We start from the raw sequence: 19,863 nt of genomic DNA, 5'->3' as shown, positions 1-19,863 counted from the left end.
CGCTCAGCAACCCCATTCTGTTGTGGGCTATGGGGAGCTATGAGCTCTCTTCGAATCCCTTTTGCGCTACAGAAGTCCTTGAACTCGCCAGAGATGTATTCACCATCATTGTTGCTCCTAAGAGCCTTCACCTTCTTCCCCGAATCCTTCTCGACCAGTGCTTTGAACTCACAGAACTTTGAGTATTTCTCACTCTTCTTCTGCATGAAGAAGATCCAACACTTCCGAGAGAAATCATCAACAAAGATTACATAATACTTGTGCTTTGCTGTCGAAGCTACTGAGAAATGTCCACACACGTTTGTGTGAATTCTCTCGAGGATCATCGTGGCGCGACTATCCTTCTCGTGAAAGGTGGCTTTCACAAACTTTCCCAAAGTACACCCCTTGCACTGATGTGACTGCGCAAGGGTGCCTTTAGGAAGCCCAGTAGTGATTTACTGCAGTATCTTCAAGGCTCCATGGTGAAGGTGACCCAATCTCCTGTGCCACAGCTCGCCATCATCCCGGCTCACCAATCCTTCTGCCTTGCATGCCATTGTTGCACAGCCATCTACATGCAACTAATAAAGGTTCCTCACTCGAACCCCTATCTTCCGGGTTTCTCCAGTTGTCTTGCTGCGCAGGAAAGCCTTTCCCTCGCTGAAAACAACATCATATCCCTTGTCTTCTAACATCGCCACAGAGATATGATTCTTCTTCAATCCTGGAGCATGCATCACTTCCTTCAATACGAAGGGTTTACTAGACTCCATCTCAAAGGAAATGGTACCGATACCGGTCGCACTGTATCTACCACCATCGCCCATCTCGATGTGCACTCCAAGATCTTTCTCCTCCAGATCAGAAAACAAATCTCGATCTCCTGTCATGTGAAAAGACGCGTCACTGTCCAAGAACCACACCAATCCCATCACACTTGAAACCAAGCATGTGATCAATGAAAAATCAAGCTCAAACTGCAAGGCTAGAGCCTCTCCTGCTGCAGATCCAGCAGCTTGCTTGTTCTTCTTCTTCTGTGGACAATTAGTGGCATAGTGTCCGTGCTGGTGACAGTGAAAGCACTTCACCTTGGACATGTCCTGCTTCTTGCCTTTCGCACTGGAATGAGAAGCTTTCTTGTTCTTCCCCTTCTTTGCTTTGGTAGCCAAAGCACAATTTTCTTCATCAGGTCCCTTTGATGAAGATCTGTCCTTGGTATTCAGCCTGATCTCCTCCTACACAAGGTCTGACCAAAGTCTTTCCCATCCTAGCAATTCATCCCGACCATTGACAGAGTCTTGATAGGAATGCCAACTCTTCGAAAGACCAAGGAGAGCCAAGCTCACCAAGTCCTCATCATCGACAGTCACCCCCACACTTCCCAGCTCATCCCTGCACTGAGTGAACTTTGTGAGATACTTGGGCATACTGTCTCTCTTCTCGCATTTAATGTTTCTAAGTTTATCCTTGAGCGCGAGCTTCCTCTGATTGCTCTTGCTTTGGAATAGATCTGTCAACACTTTCCACATCAAGTATGGAGAAGCCTTTCCATGCAGGCTGGACACAATTTGATCCTTCATGCCCTCCAACAGAATCCTTCAACACTTTGCTGTCTTCTTTTGCCAAGCATCAACTTGCGCAGTATCAGTAGGCTTTGGGACCTCAGCCTCTATGAACTCCTTCAGCCCATTATCATCTAACACCACCTCCATCCTGTTCTTCCATGCAATATAATTTGCGCTGCCCTCAAGAGCATACTCCAATTGCAATCCATTGAAATACATTGTCACGTTGACACCAAGAAAACACTGCTGCAAATTCGAATTCCACCAGCTCAAAACTCAACCACCTCTGATCTAAGATTCGTGAGAACAAAGTATTTCTCATACAGAGATTTTCTGTATGGGCTTTACCGGATATCTCACCTTCCAAAGGAAGGATGAATCCAGAGGCTACCTGGTCCGATTACAGACTCTGCCTGAAGAAATAAAATGTAAACACTTTCTGAATAATAGATCTGATGATCAACTGCTCTGATACCATGTAGAAATTTTGAATAATATGACACTTATTCACAAAGATTATCCCGATTATACACTATTACGGAATACATGCATAATACATAACCTCCTCTACGTTGATCATCAATTTAGCAGCATTAAAAAAACAATGAAACATTAATCGCATGCGCACATTAACACAGTATGTAACCCAGGGAAAGGATACAGCTAAAATCCCCACACTATCTGTATATTATATTGATTGATAACATGTAAAAATACATAGTACAATACTCCTCACAAGTACTTAGTACTATCTCCACCTGTTACACACAAAATTAGCTCAGATCTGAATCAATCACAGGTTCAAATCTCCTCCACTACTTTGCCTGCCTCCACTGCGCAATCCTACATGAGAATCAATCACTCTGTGAATTCAAATTCCCTTGGTTATACTACGCAAGCCTTATTGGTAATCTCCATCCATGCATGTGCAAATATCATGCACAACTATAGTCACAACTGATAGTAATCTCAACCTCTAAAACCTGTCTCCACTAAACTGTACATGCACTGAGTTAACTGAGGTATTCTTTAGTTGCTTTATGAGTTAATAATTAGTGAATTAATTAATATTTAATTCACACAACTCATCACTAGTGTATTATTTAGTTAGACTAAAATACAACTAGTTCAACCAAGTCAAACTGAACACAACTCCATCAACTCCACAATCAACTCCACCGAAACTCAACCACATGAGTTCTAACTGAAGTCCTGCATGCAATAGCTCAACTGACCCACAAGAAATGTGTATTTCCTTCTGACAGCTGCATGTGCCACATCTGTAGCTCAAACTGAAGTGCTCCAAGAGGATAAGATAATGTTTATAGTCCAAATATTATTATGAGACAATAATATTCGACTGTTCTATTTTTAGCATGGCAGTCTAAAAATAGAAACCGCCCATATGTCTAAAAATAGAAGTCCATCTATTTTTACCGACATGACCAATCATCCACAAATAGCATCCTGCAACTCATAGACCATGATCCATATGTTTAAAAATAGAAATAGTCTAAAAATAGACTTTGCGCCAAAAATAGCCTGCGGGCCCACTTAGTGAAGGCGACTTCTTTCCACTAAGCTCCATCATCTTGTTGCATTCTCAACATTTACTACCCTTCCATTCGAATATTCCTCCATCATCTCAGAGTGCAAACAACGAAATCATGAGGACTAGAAGGTAGCTGAGTAAGTGAAAGACAAAGCACCAGTTTATCTCGAGTTTGGGAGCCGAGCCTCCCTAATTTTAAGGAAGTCGTTGGAGACTTTAGATGTATAAGTAGAGAGGCCTAAGACCTCAGTAGGATTTGGATTTTTGATTGTAAAACTCTACTCTATTTTCGAGCTGCAAGACTTGTGACAGTTTTTGATGTAATCCATTGTTTTGATAATAAGAATGAGTTTTGTTTTGAGCCAGCACTGAGTTAACTCAGAGGGCTGAAGCTCTTGGGTTAGGGCCCAACCCTAGCAGCTAAGGCTCCTCTTTATTGTACATGTATGTTAGCATAGATTCATAGTTTAATTGTTCATTTGCTTAGTAGCTGCATTTCCATTACAATAGTGTAGATTAGATTGGTTGTATGTTAGTTTTCTTCCATTTGTGCCTTCTTTCAGTTAGCAGGTTATCAAGGAGAAAAAGGATCACCATAAGTTTGTCAGCAGGTGCCTCGGCCTCACTTCCTCCCTCTGGGACCATGACATGAGGAAGCGACCCTTGAGCAGCCCCAAAAACACAGATTTCTAGTTCTTGCATGAGCTTTGGAGTTTGTTGTCTTGATTCAGCGTTTGGTTCATTTCATTGTCATCTTTTTCCATTACTCCATTTCTGCAATAACATCTCACCCATGTTTTCATTCCCTTCAACACTCTCTCCATGCATAATATAGGCAATTGATTCATGCTTTTCTAGTTTATGAAAATATATCTTGTTGAATAGTTCTTGGAAAACACACATGTTTTAAGCATAGTAGGTACTTTAGGAGGAAACCCAAATGTCATCACCAGTAGCCACCTTCCACTTCATTCACCCTAACCATCTCTTGTTCCACCATCACCCTCACAATTTTTTTTGTCATTTTTTCATTGAAATTCCCCTAGATACATTGAGTGAATCTAGCCATCTTTGATCTTGGATATTGACTCTTGAGTGTTCCTAGACCTTATAACACCCAATCCCACTCATCACACATCTTTTCCAAGCTTACCAACACCTCCAACACCTCACAATTATTGTTGGGCCGCCAAATTAACTTACATTTTCACTCCATTTTCACCTTTATCCTCATTTTGTCACCTCATTTCATCACATTATGATTACATAACCCTATATTTCCATTACCATATGGGTTTATATTTTCATTTTCCAAAGTTATTAATTTCAAGTATTTAAAGTGAATTTATGATTAAAATTTAGAAAAATAAAATGTATATGCTTATACCTAAAGGTGGAATGAGTTTGGTGACATGTGTAGGTGATTTGGAAGGTTCCAAGATACTCTTATGTGGCCTCCAAGACTCAAATTCGAATTCTCTTGAAGATTTGAGGGAGATTTGAGATAGGGGTCAAGCATATCTCATGGAGAAAAATCATGGATAAAGGAATATGTGTCTCATATTGGTTGTAACCATATGAGAGATTAGTGGATCCCCCTTAATGATTTAGTTGCTTAAATTTTTGTATAAATAGGAGCACCTCCTCCATTCCAAAGAGAGGACTCTTGGAGCATGTATCCAACTTATGATGGAATAGAATAAAGCTTCATTTTACATAAATTTCCATTCCATAGTTTTAGATATAAATTGTCTTAATGTAGTATATGGAATAATTTGTCACTTTGTTCTTAAGAGAATTGAGCTCACTCTAAAAGGATCAAAGAAACATTTTATTTCATAATAGATCTTATTTCATTTAATTGCCTAGATGTTTGAGGATTTGTTTGTGATTGATGAATGAGTTTTAAATTAAAATCTTATCAGCATATGAGGGGACAACCAAGGGTCAAAGTTGGGCTCTCTCTCTATTTGATTTGCATGATAATTGAAATTCATTCTTTTGCTTTTAAGTTTCAAGTTATTTCATTTCTTACGCTTATGAATGAATCTTAGTTTAGTTTGGATCAGTATACTAGGGGACAATCAAGGGACTAAGTTAGTCTCTCTCTCTATTTGAATCTAAACAACAATTAAAATTCATTCTCTTGTCTTTATTTCAAGTTTCTAGTTTTATGTAATCAATGATCTCTTTTCAATCTATAATACTGTAGGGAAGGACAACCAGGAACTCCTCAATTAGGAGCCTCTTCCCTTGCATATTATATTGAATCATAAATCATTTAGCTAGACATAGATTTAGTTGCCTACTCCTGCATATATTTTTCTGGCATCATCACAAGCTTATGAGTATCCCTGGTTGATAATTTAATGAAAGCAATTTAAGCAATTAAATTGCCCAACATTTTGGCGCTATTGCCGGGGATGGTGCTAAGGGATTAGGCATTAGGAATTTAATTCAGTTCTAGTATTTTTCTTTGGAAAAGCTAACTCATGTTGAAAGGATGACTTGGTGACAGCAAAATCTTAGTAACATGGGGAAGTATACATAGGGGTTAGCTTTGAATCTCATTTTTAGCTGCATATATAAATCATGATAAATAGGATGCATATATTTCAATCAATATTTTCACTATAAGGGTGTTGAACTAATCCATCCATTTATGGACAGGAGATCTAGAATGATGTTCAAGCATTTGGAGGAGAGTCAAGAGCATGAGGACTACATTGAGGATTGGTTTCAAAAGGTGACTAGGCCACAACATTCTTCCATTCTTCAACGAATCCTAACATTTAATCCAAACGTGCAAGTGATTTCTCATATCCTTGTAAACATTCAGGTATATTTTTCAAATTTGGATGTGAGCATACTAGAGACTTTGATCTGTAAATGGCTTCACTTGAAATACTCCTACACTTGAAAATAAAAATAAAAATCTCTTTCTCAAAAGGGAGTAGGATAGAATAGGAAAATAAAACCAAGCTTGGAATGTTTTTTTAAAGTTTTTGATTTTAAAATTTGATTTCATTTATTTCTTGGAAATTTTGGTGGTGAGCCACCTCATTCACTAACCATTGATAGGAAGATCTACAATCAAAGAGATAATTGTGAAGAAGGAAAACAAGTAGAGTTTAGAGCTCTAAAATTTGAGGTTTGAGATCAATTCTTCCTACTATGTTTTTCAAATTTAAAATTTCAAATGTATAAAGAATTGACAAAACTCCAAAGTATGCTCTCTTCTTGCACCTTGTGCAACTTGGAAGATCAGAAAGGAAATTGAATAATTTATCTTTGAAATTTTGCAATTAAAAAAAAAAAAAGTTGAAAAAAATGACTAGGAAATCTAAATTCACAATTTATTCTAAAATTGATTTAAATATTGATCTTCCAATTTCAAACAAAATTTTCTCAAATCCATTTTTATTTATTTTTGTATTAAGAAAATAGAAAACTAAAATATAAAAACAAAACATAACTCAAGAATAAATAAAAAAAAAAACAAAACGAATGCATTACATATGAAAATTAAAAATAAAACAATAAACTAAAAAAACCATGGAAACATGAATGAATTAAACGATGGTTCATATGAAACAAATCGAAATCGATTTATTGCACAATGTTATGATATGTGAATGTGCAGGTTGAGTCGTGGGTCTGGAATTTTTCATGGGGCTTTGTCCTTGAATAAACTCCAACACAACCTGAAAATTAAAAAAATGTCTTTACACACAAACTCTCTGACGGTTTGATCAACAATTAAAATCGTAATATGTAGAATTTCGATCTGTTTTTTTCTTGGGGTGGACAAGTTCGAATTGAAAAAATATTTTGTTGGACTATTGTTAACTAGACGCATGTACCGCAATCACTGGATCATTTAGATTCTTTGGCAAAGATCATGGGTTCAATCACAACCGCTGCCAAGTGTTTTTTATAAACACATTTGAAATTAAGTTGTAATTTACAAATCCCTTGAATCACAGCATTTGAGTTTAATTGGGAATTAAAATAAGTTAGTTTTTAAACAACTATCAGCGTAGATATAAAATCAAAATTGAGGTGCGTTGTTGGCAGCCTAAACGAGCATTTGAAACTCCAAGTTATAGCGTAAAAATCGAGCTCTTAGGGTTATGAACAGAGTGTGAGCCAAAACAGAACTCAAGCTATTCAATTCAGCAAGTTGTTCCTAATACATATGACCACCTTGCCCCAGATCCCATTAGGAGTGGCACTGAATCCTATTCCTCTATCAATCCGAGTAGATGTGATTACTATAATATCGATCTGGGAGACAGTTCTTACTCATCAATCTCTCTTGCAGCAATTACATGGCATGAAACATGCTGCAATATTTAAAGGCACCTGCTGATATTGCTCATTTTGCTGATGTTTCACGCTCTTGGATGAAATTTGTTGTTGAATTTGGATGTTTGGTAAAGGTACGATTTATTTTGGGTTTGGTATCCAATATTTATCCCTCCAGTATTCATCCCAACAAGATGGGTGCCAAAGATGGATGTAAGCTGACGTGGAGTGAACTATCAAAATTTCTTGGTAAGCAGGTCACCTCATATATATTTCTATTGAAAAATGAGTGTAAATATTATGTAGCTAAAAATGTAATTTTCAAGATCCACCCTAAAAATCTTGATGATGGATATACACCAAAGCTTTCCATTTTGTCTGATCCTATTTTGCCAGGAACCTTGAGAGAGGCCTTCACGACCCTTCCTACAACATTTCAAATGTGTGTTTCACTATTAAACATAGCTTAGTTGAAACAATGAACTCCATAAGTGAAGAGAAATTATAATATGCAGATACATATACACAATGAGTGAGTGTCAAACTGTGTATATTTTTATTGGTGTGAAGAAGATGGAAAAACTAGGTGTCACCAACTCTAAAATGCTGAACCTATGGATGACAATCCTTCTGTTAGTGTTCATGGCAGTGGAGGCAGCGACGCTGCGTGGTAGGATGAACCTTAAAAGACGCATGAGTTCTTGATCGGTGGTTGCTACCGCATACGGGAATTCATTGATTGATCCTTTTTGTCGACGAGAAGAAGAAACATGAGTTTAGATTTATCAAAGTTTTACGAGAGTCTGTAATTTCTTTTAACTAAAACGTCCTCTCTTATACAAACGATTTTGGCACAAGTATTTTTAAGAATGATCATGTCTCTTTGAGTCTTGCAAATACAAAAGCTGATGGTATCACAAACTGAATGGAAAATCTTATGCCATGGCTCATCCAAAGAAGATTGACAAGATTCTTTTTTTTAGATGTAGGAAGGGCGCAATCCTGCAGCCTAGAAACCTCTTGACAATTTTCAATGTTTCACCCAAATTTCAAATAAGTACAACTTTCTCATACGAAATCGGATTTCGACGATTCAAGCATCATTGGAAAGATATCAGAGAGATATACACAATGAGAAAGCTTTCAAAAGAGTTTGAAACAGTTCAAGAATGAAGAAATTGTTGAAAAGACATAATAGGTAAATGAGGCACTAGTTTCAAGACAGGTACCAATTCTTTCATGAATTTGTTTCATTAGTACCAATTCTTAGTTTCTTTTTGTCAATGTCATAAATATAGAGATTCATAACCTCTCTATTATTATAAACTTACATTTCATTGCAGAAAAGGTACTAAGTTTTTGCAGGTTCGAGGAAGATAAACAAATGACCACAAGCAAACAATGTCTTTTAAAGACCCCATTTCAAGCATGAGGACGTGCTTTTGAGTAAGCCAAGGGGGAGAATGTCATCATATCCATCACATCAGCCTCTCAAATATGACATTTCTTTCAAAAGAAAATGATCAAAGCAGCAACAAAGATGAAGCATCAATGCATGAGCACATGATGTCAAATCAGATCCATCACTTGCAAGCCTTCCAGATGCTAGTGTCTCCATTGCATCCGTGCTTCTTTAGTTAATAAACATTCGCCTCATTTCCCTTTACATTCACCATTATATTTCTACTCCTTTTCAGTAAATAAAAACTTTATTGCATTCCCACTTCTTTAGTCAATAAATTTTCCATTCCATTTTCCTTTTCATGTTTTCAAATAAAACCTTGATCCATTGTTCATTTTACTTCACAGTCATTTTCCTGTCTCTTTCACTAACCTTTAGCCCATGAATAAAGTCATTTAGCTCCCTTACAAAGCTGAGTCACCCTATTTTCCTTTTCTTCCAAATAAACCCTGCTTCAATACAAATTTTCCATTTATGGTCCTTGAAAATCATTATTTCATACTCGTGTTAGATGATGGAGGATTCCTTAAAGCCTCCCTTATAACAAGTCTTGACCCATCGACCTCAGCACCTTACCTGGGATAAAGACTATAGTCATTATTAGTACCTTGAGGCTTGTATGCCTTAATGACAAACTCTCTCACCAGCAATCATGGGAATACACCAATGTCCCTTGATCGTTGGATCTTGCAAGTGGCTTGACATCAGCTCATCTATTCGCACTTCGCAAGATGTACTTAGGTACCTTGGCACTCATTGACATTAATGGTTAGTTTTCCTCGTATTGGTTAACGACATTCATCAATGGTTGGTAATCCAATGACTTCTTTCCATGTTCGACATCGACACATTTATTCACATGGAAAGAATTGTTCCACGATATGGAACGACATGAAGACTATATGGTTCAGTAGTAGATTCAGCAATAATAAAGAATCCACATTTATGACTTCATCCATCATGTATGCAACCAAGACACAGATCACATTATTGTATTCTTCATTCCATGATTCAGCAGCAGGAGCTACACTTTTTCTACATATACACAGTTTGTCCACTTAGGTAAGTAAAGGTATGTTCTTTTCTAGCCTTTTATCATACAATTCCTTTAATACTAAAATTATAATTTTTGGAAAATGTTTCACCATGTTCATTCACATTCACATTCACCATGTTCATATACACAATCATACTCCATTATCACCTTCCATATGTCATATATGTCCTTTCTACACATATCATCCTAACCAACATACTTTCTCCAAACAATTACTATTACATTATGATTCAAACGTTACATATTTTACAAATAATGATTGAAGAATGAATGGTTGATTAAATGTTTTCAAAGTCTTTTGATGCAACATAAAAACAATGAAAGTATTGTTACACAATAACCAATACTAATCAAATTTTGGTTTTCACACAAGAACCAACTAAAATAATATGTTGCAATCAAATTTTTTTCAAGAAAGAAGACTTTGCAAAAAGGAACAAAGTTGTCAAAAAGAAAATTATGTGAAGTTAAAAAAATCAATATCAGCCGAATTTCATGTAAAAGCAAGACAATTTAAAAGATCAAGTCATGATCAATGTAATAGATTGCATGAGGACATGCAATAACTTAAATTGGGGGGTATGTTGGGCCACCAAATTAACATACATTTTCACTCCATTTTAACCTTTATCCTCATTTTGTCACCTCATTTCATCACATTATCATTACATAACCCTATATTTCCATTACCATATGGGTTTATATTTTCATTTTCCAAAGTTATTAATTTCAAGTATTTAAAGTGAATTTATGATTAAAAGTTATAAAAATAACATGTATTTTCTTATACCTAAAGGTGGAATAAGTTTGGTGACATTTGTAGGTTATTTGGAAGGTTCCAAGATACACTTATGTGGCCTCCAAGACTCAAATTCGAATTCTCTTGAAGATTTGAAGGAGATTTGGGATAGGGGTCAAGCATATATCATGGAGAAAAATCATGGATAAAGGAACATGTGTCTCATATTGGTTGTAACCATATGAGGGATTAGTGGATCCCCATTAATGAGTTAGTTGCTTAAATTTTTGTATAAATAGGAGCATCTCCTCCATTCCAAAGAGAGGACTCTTGGAGAATGTATCCAACTTATGATGGAACAGAATAAAGCTTCATTTTACATAAATTTCCATTCCATAGTTTTAGATATACATTGTCTTAATGTAGTATATGGAATAATTTGTCACTTTGTTCTTAAATTGAGCTCACTCTAAAAGGATAAAAAAAACATTTTATTTCATAATAGATCTTATTTCATTTAATTTCCGAGATGTTTGAGGATTTGTTTGTGATTGATGAATGAGTTTTAAATTAAAATCTTATTAGCATATGAGGGGACAACCAAGGGTCTAAGTCGGGCTCTCTCTCTATTTGATTTGCATGATAATTGAAATTCATTATTTTGCTTTTAAGTTTCAAGTTATTTCATTTCTTACACTTATGAATGAATCTTAGTTTAGTTTGGATCAGTATACGAGGGGACAATCAAGGGACTAAGTTAGTCTCTCTCTCTATTTGAATCTAAACAACAATTAAAATTCATTCTCTTGTCTTTATTTCAAGTTTCTGGTTTTATGTAATCAATGATTTCTTTTCAATCTATAATACTATAGGGAAGGACAACCAGGACCTCCTCAATTAGGAGCCTCTTCCCTTGCATATTATATTGAATCATAAATCATTTAGTTAGACATAGAGTTAGTTGCCTATTCCTGCATATATTTTACTGGCATCATCACAAGCTTACGAGTATCCCTGGTTGATAATTTAATGAAAGAAATTTAAGCAATTAAATTGCCCAACAATTATCTCTTGGTCATATCGTGTAGGTTTCCTCTAATTCCTACAGGATCATCTTGTAGGTTTCTAGTACATCCTTTAGGTTTTCTTGAAATGGCTTGTTCTGAGGCCAAACTGACGGGGAACCTTTAGGAAGTCACAAAAAAGACTCCTAGGACCCTTCCACACCATCTAACCACTCCATAATCCTCTTATCCATCATCAATCACCTTCCATCCACCTATCGCATCCACAAGAACAATTAATTTGCATACTTGATTTTGCGTACAAAAAATTAAAAAAGTGAAAATAGATTTAGTTTAGTTTTCTTGCTTACACATTAGTATGGTTTTATGCTCTTTACTTCTATAGCTTTGATAGCAGCATTACGTTGGTGCTGATTTATTAATTCTACTTAGCATAGTTGCTTAAATGGTTAATTAAAATATGGTGTGATTTAGCATTACATGTTGTTTTCTTCATTACTACAGTAGTCTAGCTCTCTTAGAATAGATTTTCTCTTCTTCCATCAAATAATAAAGCTTCTTCTAGCTCTATAGAAGTCTAGCTTAGAACCCCTGGGGTCTCTCGCCGGATGAACAAATGACAACATGCAAGACCTTCAATTTTACTTGTGCATATAGCACTGTCACGTCCAAATTTGTACGAACCCCGAGTTGATAAGTAAAGCTGGTAGCCCAAGAGTTGCAACATCCTTGCTGCAATACTGGTGTTCATCACTTTATGGCGCCGTTTCCAGGGAGGTGTCTGAGTAGAATGTGATTACTACTTTCTTTTCTTCTACTTCTTATCTTCAATTTTCTGCCATTAGTTTATTTCTGCAAAAGTAATCTAGTAGCTTCCTTTATTTGTTTGCTTTCCTTTCCATTCTGCAAGTAGAATTTCAATTCAGCAAGTAGCTTTTTCATTCTGTAAGTGATTTTCATTCAATCAACAATTTCATTTCTGCAGAGTAATTTCTAGCTTTAATTTTTTTTTTTTACAAAATCAACCTAGAAACATTTCCTTTCATCCCTCGTAGGAAAAGGGACAATTTAGGGAAATTTTTGCCAAATACCCCCATTGCATCCAACAACCAACCTTCTCTCTTCTTCCATGGCTGTGAACTGGAGGAACCTTTAGGTGAGCAACTTGACATATTTGAAGAACCTCCAGGGGAAGAAGAAGAAGAGGGACCCATTCCTACTGATCCAATGGCTGAAAACTGAAATGACAGAGGGAATAGAGAGAGATTTTAGGGTGCCTTCTCCATCAAGGAAACCAACAGGGATACTAAGATGAAGAATATAAGCCTCTCTACCCTACCTCATTTCCATGGCCTGACCACAGAAGACCCCGACACTTTCCTATTGAGTTTGTTGTTATATGCTGAACCTATGACTATACAGACGACGAGGAAAAGTTAAAACTATTTCCATATACCCTCAAGGATGCAACATTGCGCTGGTTCATGGCTTACCTGGAGATAGAATCACAACCTCGGCTCAGATGCAGCAGGCTTTTAACAACAAATATTAGGACTACTGAAAGGTCAAAGGATACTAAAGCATAAATTTTCATGATGACCATAGGCTAGGATGAATCCTTAGAAGACTACGAAGAAATATTCCAGCTCAGTTACAAAAGGACGAGGTACACACTTGACCCTGAGTCACTAAAGCTGGTCCTACTTAGGGGAGTAAGAGAAGACCTTCTGGATCCATTACACTTGTTAGCAGGAGGAGATATCTACCAATTACCCTATGAGGATATCAAGACTGGCTTTAGAAACCATTCTAGGGCAGCCATGAAAAAGGGTAGGGGTAGTCAACCTATGGCCAGTACATCATATTCCAACTCATCCATCAAGGGCGAAATTGGAAATATGTTGGAAGATTTCAAAAGTGAGATGTTGTAAACCCTTGCCTTGCAAATGGATACCATGAACATCAGAAGGAAGCAACAGGAAGCAAAGAGAGCCTTGGCCATCTTTTGTCCTAGATGCCCCATGAGGCATCCTAGGAACGGATGTCCATTGAATTGTATTGAAATTTACTCGGTCTGTGAAGAGAACCACTACATAGACAAGTGCCCTTCATTACCTAGACTCAAAGCTATATATCAAGGAGCTGAAGGGGTCACTGAGTAGCTTTGTTACATTAACCAAAGGAGGCCTCTTGGGCCTAGACCATACCAGCAGGGCATGCAAGGTTCATCCCATGCATATTACAACCCCAACCAAAACACAACTTACTTTCTTGGGGACCCCCTGCTCATCCTTCCTGGTCTACACCCCCTCCTTGCTCCTATGCATCTTAGTATCATTCCCAGCCAGCCAACCAGTGATTTCAACCTTACGCTCCACCACAACCTTAGTGGAATACACCAATCTAGGGGTGGAGGCCTCAATACAACAATGCTCCAGCTCTATTGCCTCCACCACCTGCCTAACCACAAATCCTACACTCTGCTCCACCCAAGCAACCCCAAATGCCTGCCCAGCCGAATCCGAACCTGAACAAGAGGCAAGCTCAGCAAGTATACAGTGGAGAGACATCATATCCAACTTATGTTGTGGAAATCTAGGAGGTTAACCTAGGATCCGGTAGGGTCCTACCGGATAACCAACATCCCCCTCCACAGAGGGAGGTGGAGGAAGAAAGAGAGGAAAGTAACCTTAAAGTAAATCCACCCTTTCTTGAGAGATTAGCCCAACCACTCTAGCCTACCCCAGAAGAAACTAAACTTCTGGGAGAATTGAAAAATCTATGTGTAAAGATCCCCCTTCTCTAGGCAATAAAAGATGTTCCCATTTACAAGAAGTTGATTAAGGAGAAATGATTCAAGCATCTAGGAAGAAGAAAAAGGGATGCCCCTACCATTAATGTCATAGAGTAGTTGTCCGAATTAATGTTGGGGTAGGTAATATGTCCGCAATATTTGGACACTGGAAGCCCTGTAGTAGATGTGCACATCAATGGAACCATTGTCCCACACACTCTGATCGATCTTGGGGCTGCCATTAATGTGATGACGAAGGACACCATGCTCAAGCTCAACCTCCAAGGGTCATTGAGGAAGACCACAACAGTTTTGCAACTTGTAGACTATTCCACAGTCACCCTTGAGGGAATTGTGGAGGATGTGATGGCCTCCATTGACTCCTGGGAGTACCCTGCTCATTTTCTAGTTCTCTAGCCTAAGGCTAAGCTTACTGATTACCCTCTCATCCTTGGGAGGCCATGGTTGGCCACAACCGATGCTTACATTAGCTGCAGAGCTGGGAATATGACCATCAAGAATGGGCATATGTCCAAGAAGTTAGTCCTATACCCTTCTGCTCAACCTTCTCTAGAGCATGATTTACCTTTATGGTTGGAAGAGGAGGAAGAAGATGAGGTTTATTCTACCCAACTTTATGCTTTAGAAGCAACCATAGGAGGAGGACAACAAGATGAAGATGACTTGATTGAGCACCTGCTCCAAATTCCAACTCCTAGTCTGTTACCGTTAGAAGAAGAAGTAAGGGAAACCCGGAAAAGTCATCCAATTTCCTTATGCTTGGCCGATTCCAACCCACTTCATGTTAAAACCATAGAATTTGGCCCAAAGAAAACCTTGAAAATTAATCCATCCCTTTCTACTCTTGAAGAGGAAAATCTATGCAACATGTTAAAAGGAAACCTAGAAGCCTTCACTGGGAGTTACAAGGAAATGAAGGGAGTACACCCCTCAGTGTGTACTCACAAAATATACATCAAAGAAGGTTGCAAGCCGGTCAGGCAACCACAAAGGAGGATGAATCCAACAGTTAAAGACATAGTCAAAGAAAAACTGCAAAAACTACTAGATGCAGGATTCATTTACCCTATCCCCAACAGTGAGTGGGTATCCCCTTTAGTGTTAGTTCCCAAGAAAAATGGTAAGTGGAGGATTTGTGTCAATTACACGGAGTTGAACAAAGCCACAAAGAAGGATCATTTTCCCCTTCCCTTCATTGACCAAGTGCTAGATGACGTGGCAAAGAAAATGTTTTTTTCTTTCCTAAATGGATTCAGTGGGTACAACCAAATCCAGATCTTCCTAGAAGACCACAATAAGACCACATTCACCTGTTCTTGGGGTACTTTTTCCAATAGGATCCTTCCTTTTGGCCTATGCAATGCTCCTGCCACTTTCAGAGAGCAGCCTTGAGTATTTTCACCAAATTAGTACATGATGCGGTGGAAATTTATATGGATGATTTTACACCTTATGGCTATGATTTTCAAGAAGCCCTAACCAATCTAGGAAAAGTATTGCACAAATGCATTAAAATGAACCTGTCTCTCAGTCCTGAAAAATGTGAATTCTTAATGACTGAAGGGACCGTTCTACATTCAATATCTTAGTAGGGACTGCAGGTGGACCCGAAAAAAAATTGATTCGGATTTAAACAGGAATGCAACAAATTACAGAGATAACCCTCAACACAGATATGCAACGGAAATAATACTTCATTTCATTACTGTAAAATACTGAAATAGTAGCGTATCTCTGAGAAGAGATTTGGTGGCTACATGCCTCTGAATTGTGTTACAATAAGGCTCGAAGGCCTATTTATTGTTGAGAAACAATGGAAAACCATAAACATCCAAAAACCTAACCCTAGAAGATGAAACGCCAAACTGTGAGCCCCATTTTGGGTAAATTGGTACATCAACTTCCCAGGGTCGTAACTTTGGCATATGATCTCCGTTTGACGCACACAATAGCTCGTTAGAAATATCTATCTGAGGACTATAACTTTGGGAAGAGAAACATTGGTTTGTAACCATGTTACTCATATTTTTCCCAAAAAACGTCATTTAGGGCCTCAAAATGGCTCCGGAAGTTTAGAACCGAAAAAACTACTAAAAATAGTAAATTGTGCTACAATTACAGAAACTGAAAAAATGAAAGAGACAGTTGTGCGGGTCCAAGTGGGATAGGTGGGTGGCCACCAACATCCACCTGGATCATTCCTCCCCCCTTAGGAAGCAATGGTCCCCATCGCGTTGAGTTCCTCCATCTGCTAAACTTAGTCCCTGGTGAGCTGTTCTGCAATCTCGGATGTGTCCAGCAATGGTGGGAAGCATGGTTAGGGGCGGTTCACATTGAATACTTGGTGTAGGTGAAGGAATGAGGAAATGATGTGCTCCAAAGCATTGTTCCCACAGCCTTGGTAATGGTGTAAGGACCATGTCAGAGTGATCTGAGCTTCTGATGGGTTCTGGTAAGGTGTTATTTCTGCCGATGCAGCCAGACTTTGTTACCCACCTGAAACTTGTGTGGTACCCCTGTGGGTGAGGAAAAGTTGTTCCTGTCTACTTTCATGACCATATCCATCTGTTGTTGCTGCTGCATGGAGGAACACTTCGCAGGGGTCATGGATGTGGCGACGATCTTCTGCTTACTTTAGGAGCGAACCAAACAAAAAATGAATTTCCTAGTCTGGGAGATGAGTTTGTTGCCTTTCTTAGTAGTGATCAAAGAGGCGGTGGTAGGTGGGTGTACCTATGGTATCCTATATACTGAATCACCCAAAGTAATAATGAAAACGCGAGGCCTTGACTCATACACAGCATGTCGCCTCCACAAGTATGGCTCGCCTAATAATACATCACAAACATCCAAAGGTGTAACATCACACAATACCTCGTCTGTGAAGGGTTTGATGCTGTAGGGAAGGCGGCACTGCTGGAAAAATCGAAGATCTCATCCTTGGTGAAGCCACCCGATATTGTATGGTTATGGGTGTGGTGTAGTTGGTAGGCCCAACCGCTTCATGACCTCTGTTGAAATGAGGTTCTTTTGGCTACCACTGTCCACAATGAATTACACGATGAACCCTTCAGCCACATTTATAAGTGGAAAAGTCGCTCCCTCTCCTATGGATCTTTGGGCTCCTTCTTCTAGATCTTGGTGGCGGCAATAATGGCGCTCGGCTCCGCATCAATGATCTGCTTCCCTTTGCCATTCCCCTTGTCGTGTTCTGACTCAAGGTCGGAACATGCATCTGATTCTGATGCCTTCAACTTGGCCATGAGCGCCTGCTTGGTCCAACACTCACTTGTGCTATGAGTGGGGCTCTTATGGAACTCACTCCAATTTCTTTTGTCCTTCTTCGACTTCGTGGTGTTGTTCTCTTATTGTGGCTTCGACGGGTTGTCTTGGGTTACCCCGTCTTGGCTTTGTCCTTGGTTCTGCGATTTGGGGAAGCCTTTCCCTTGCTTCGGATTCACGGGTCCAAAGTCTCGCTTCTTTTGTTTGAACTTCTGCTCGAATTTGACAACATATCGGTACACCATTCTGAGAGAGGAGATGTTCAAGAACTCCATTTCTTGCTAGATGTATCTGTGTAGGAAACCACGGTATTTGAGTACCAAATGTGGCTCAAAATCCTTGATACCCAACTGTGTGCGAAGGGTATGAAAAATGTTTGTGAACTCTGGCACATCTTGGTCCCTTCCCTCTCGCAGCGTGGTCCACTTTATGTATTTGTCCTCATAGCTTTTGACAGGGTAGTACTGCTCCTTGATGGCATCCCGAAATGAATTCCAAGTGGGTGTGGCTAAAAATAGTGAGCCTGTACTTTCATCCTTGTGCTCACAGTAAGTTTCCCACCAGTTATTGAGGTGGGGGCTGCTTTGAGAAGAGCGAAAATAATATTTTCCCGATTGGGAAAATCATGAATAGAAAAATACCCATCTAGCATATTTAACCATTTATCTACGAAATCTACATCTATTTGACCCTTGAAGATGGGGATTTCAAAATTAACTTGTACCTTAAAGGGTGTGCCGTTTCCAAAGTAGCTGTTGGAACTGATGCGTCAACTCTAGGTAGCCGCTGAAGGATCTAGGCAAAGTTGTCCATCATCCCGTTCCTTTGCCGCTCAAGGGCTTATTCGAGCAAGATTTTAATAGGATCTACTGCCCCCTTGTATTTCTTTTCATCCACCATGGGAGGCCGTCGAGATTTGTGAGGTTGATCTTGCAAAGGTTCAACCAAATTGAGCCCTAGCTCTTTATATCCCGACTGCGTTGGGGACATGCAAAGAAAAACAGAGAAAAAGCAGACCGCTCTGATGCCACTGATCCAGATTTAAATAGGAATGCAACAAATTACAGAGATAACCTCAACACAAATATGCAGTGGAAATAATACTTGATTTCATTACTGTAAAATGCTGAAATATGCTTACAAATAGAAATGGAAATAAACCAGCTAGGGCGATGGTAGCTTATCACTGAGAAGAGATGTTGCAGCTACATGCCTTTGAACTGTGTTACAATGAGGCTCTAAGGCCTATTTATTGTTGAGGAATAATGGAAAACCCTAAACATCAAAAAACATAACCCTAGGAGATGAAACGCCAAATTGTGGGTCCCATTTTGGGTAAATTGGTACATCAACGTTCTGGGGTCATAACTTTGGCATACGATCTCCATTTGTTGCACACAATAGCTTGTTAGAAATATCTATCTGAGGACTACAATTTTGGGAAGAGCACCATTGTTCCATGACTTATGTTTCTCCCAGTTTTCCCAAAAAACGTTGTTTATGGCCTCAAAATGGCTCCGAAAGTTCAAGACCCAAATAAACTGCTAAAAATAGTAAATTGTGCTACAATTACGGAAACTGAAAAACTGAAAGAGACAGTTGTGGGGGTCCAACTGGGATAGGTGGGTGGCCACCAACATCCACCTGGATCAAAAATAGTGATCATCCAAAGGGTACCACCTCTGCAAAAGTAGAGAGATGTCAGGAGTTTCTTATGGTTAGTTGGATACTACTGAAGGTTCATAAAGGACTTTAGCAAGTTGGCCTCTCCTTTATTTCAGTTGTTAGCCAAAGATTCTAAGTTTATATGGTCAAAAAGTTGTCAAGAGGCCTTAGACATTTTGAAGGGTAAGTTAACCACTACACCAATTCTCTGAGGCCCGAACTGGGCCTTGTCCTTTCATATTCATGCTGATGCCTCACACAAAGCCATAGGAGCAGCCTTAGGTCAGGTAGAGGAAAAATTGTCTTATGCCATCTATTTTATCAGTAAGAACTTGTCAAAGGCTGAGCTAAATTATACAGTGACTGAAAAGGAACTCTTGGCTGTTGTGCATTCATTAAACAAATTTAGGC

The sequence above is a fragment of the Pinus tabuliformis genome, chromosome 1_2, assembly GCF_031772625.1.
Source record: "Pinus tabuliformis cultivar Carrire ecotype Pingquan chromosome 1_2, CPIR1, whole genome shotgun sequence".
NCBI lineage: Eukaryota > Viridiplantae > Streptophyta > Pinopsida > Pinales > Pinaceae > Pinus > Pinus tabuliformis.
Note: the sequence above shows the minus strand (reverse complement) of the source record.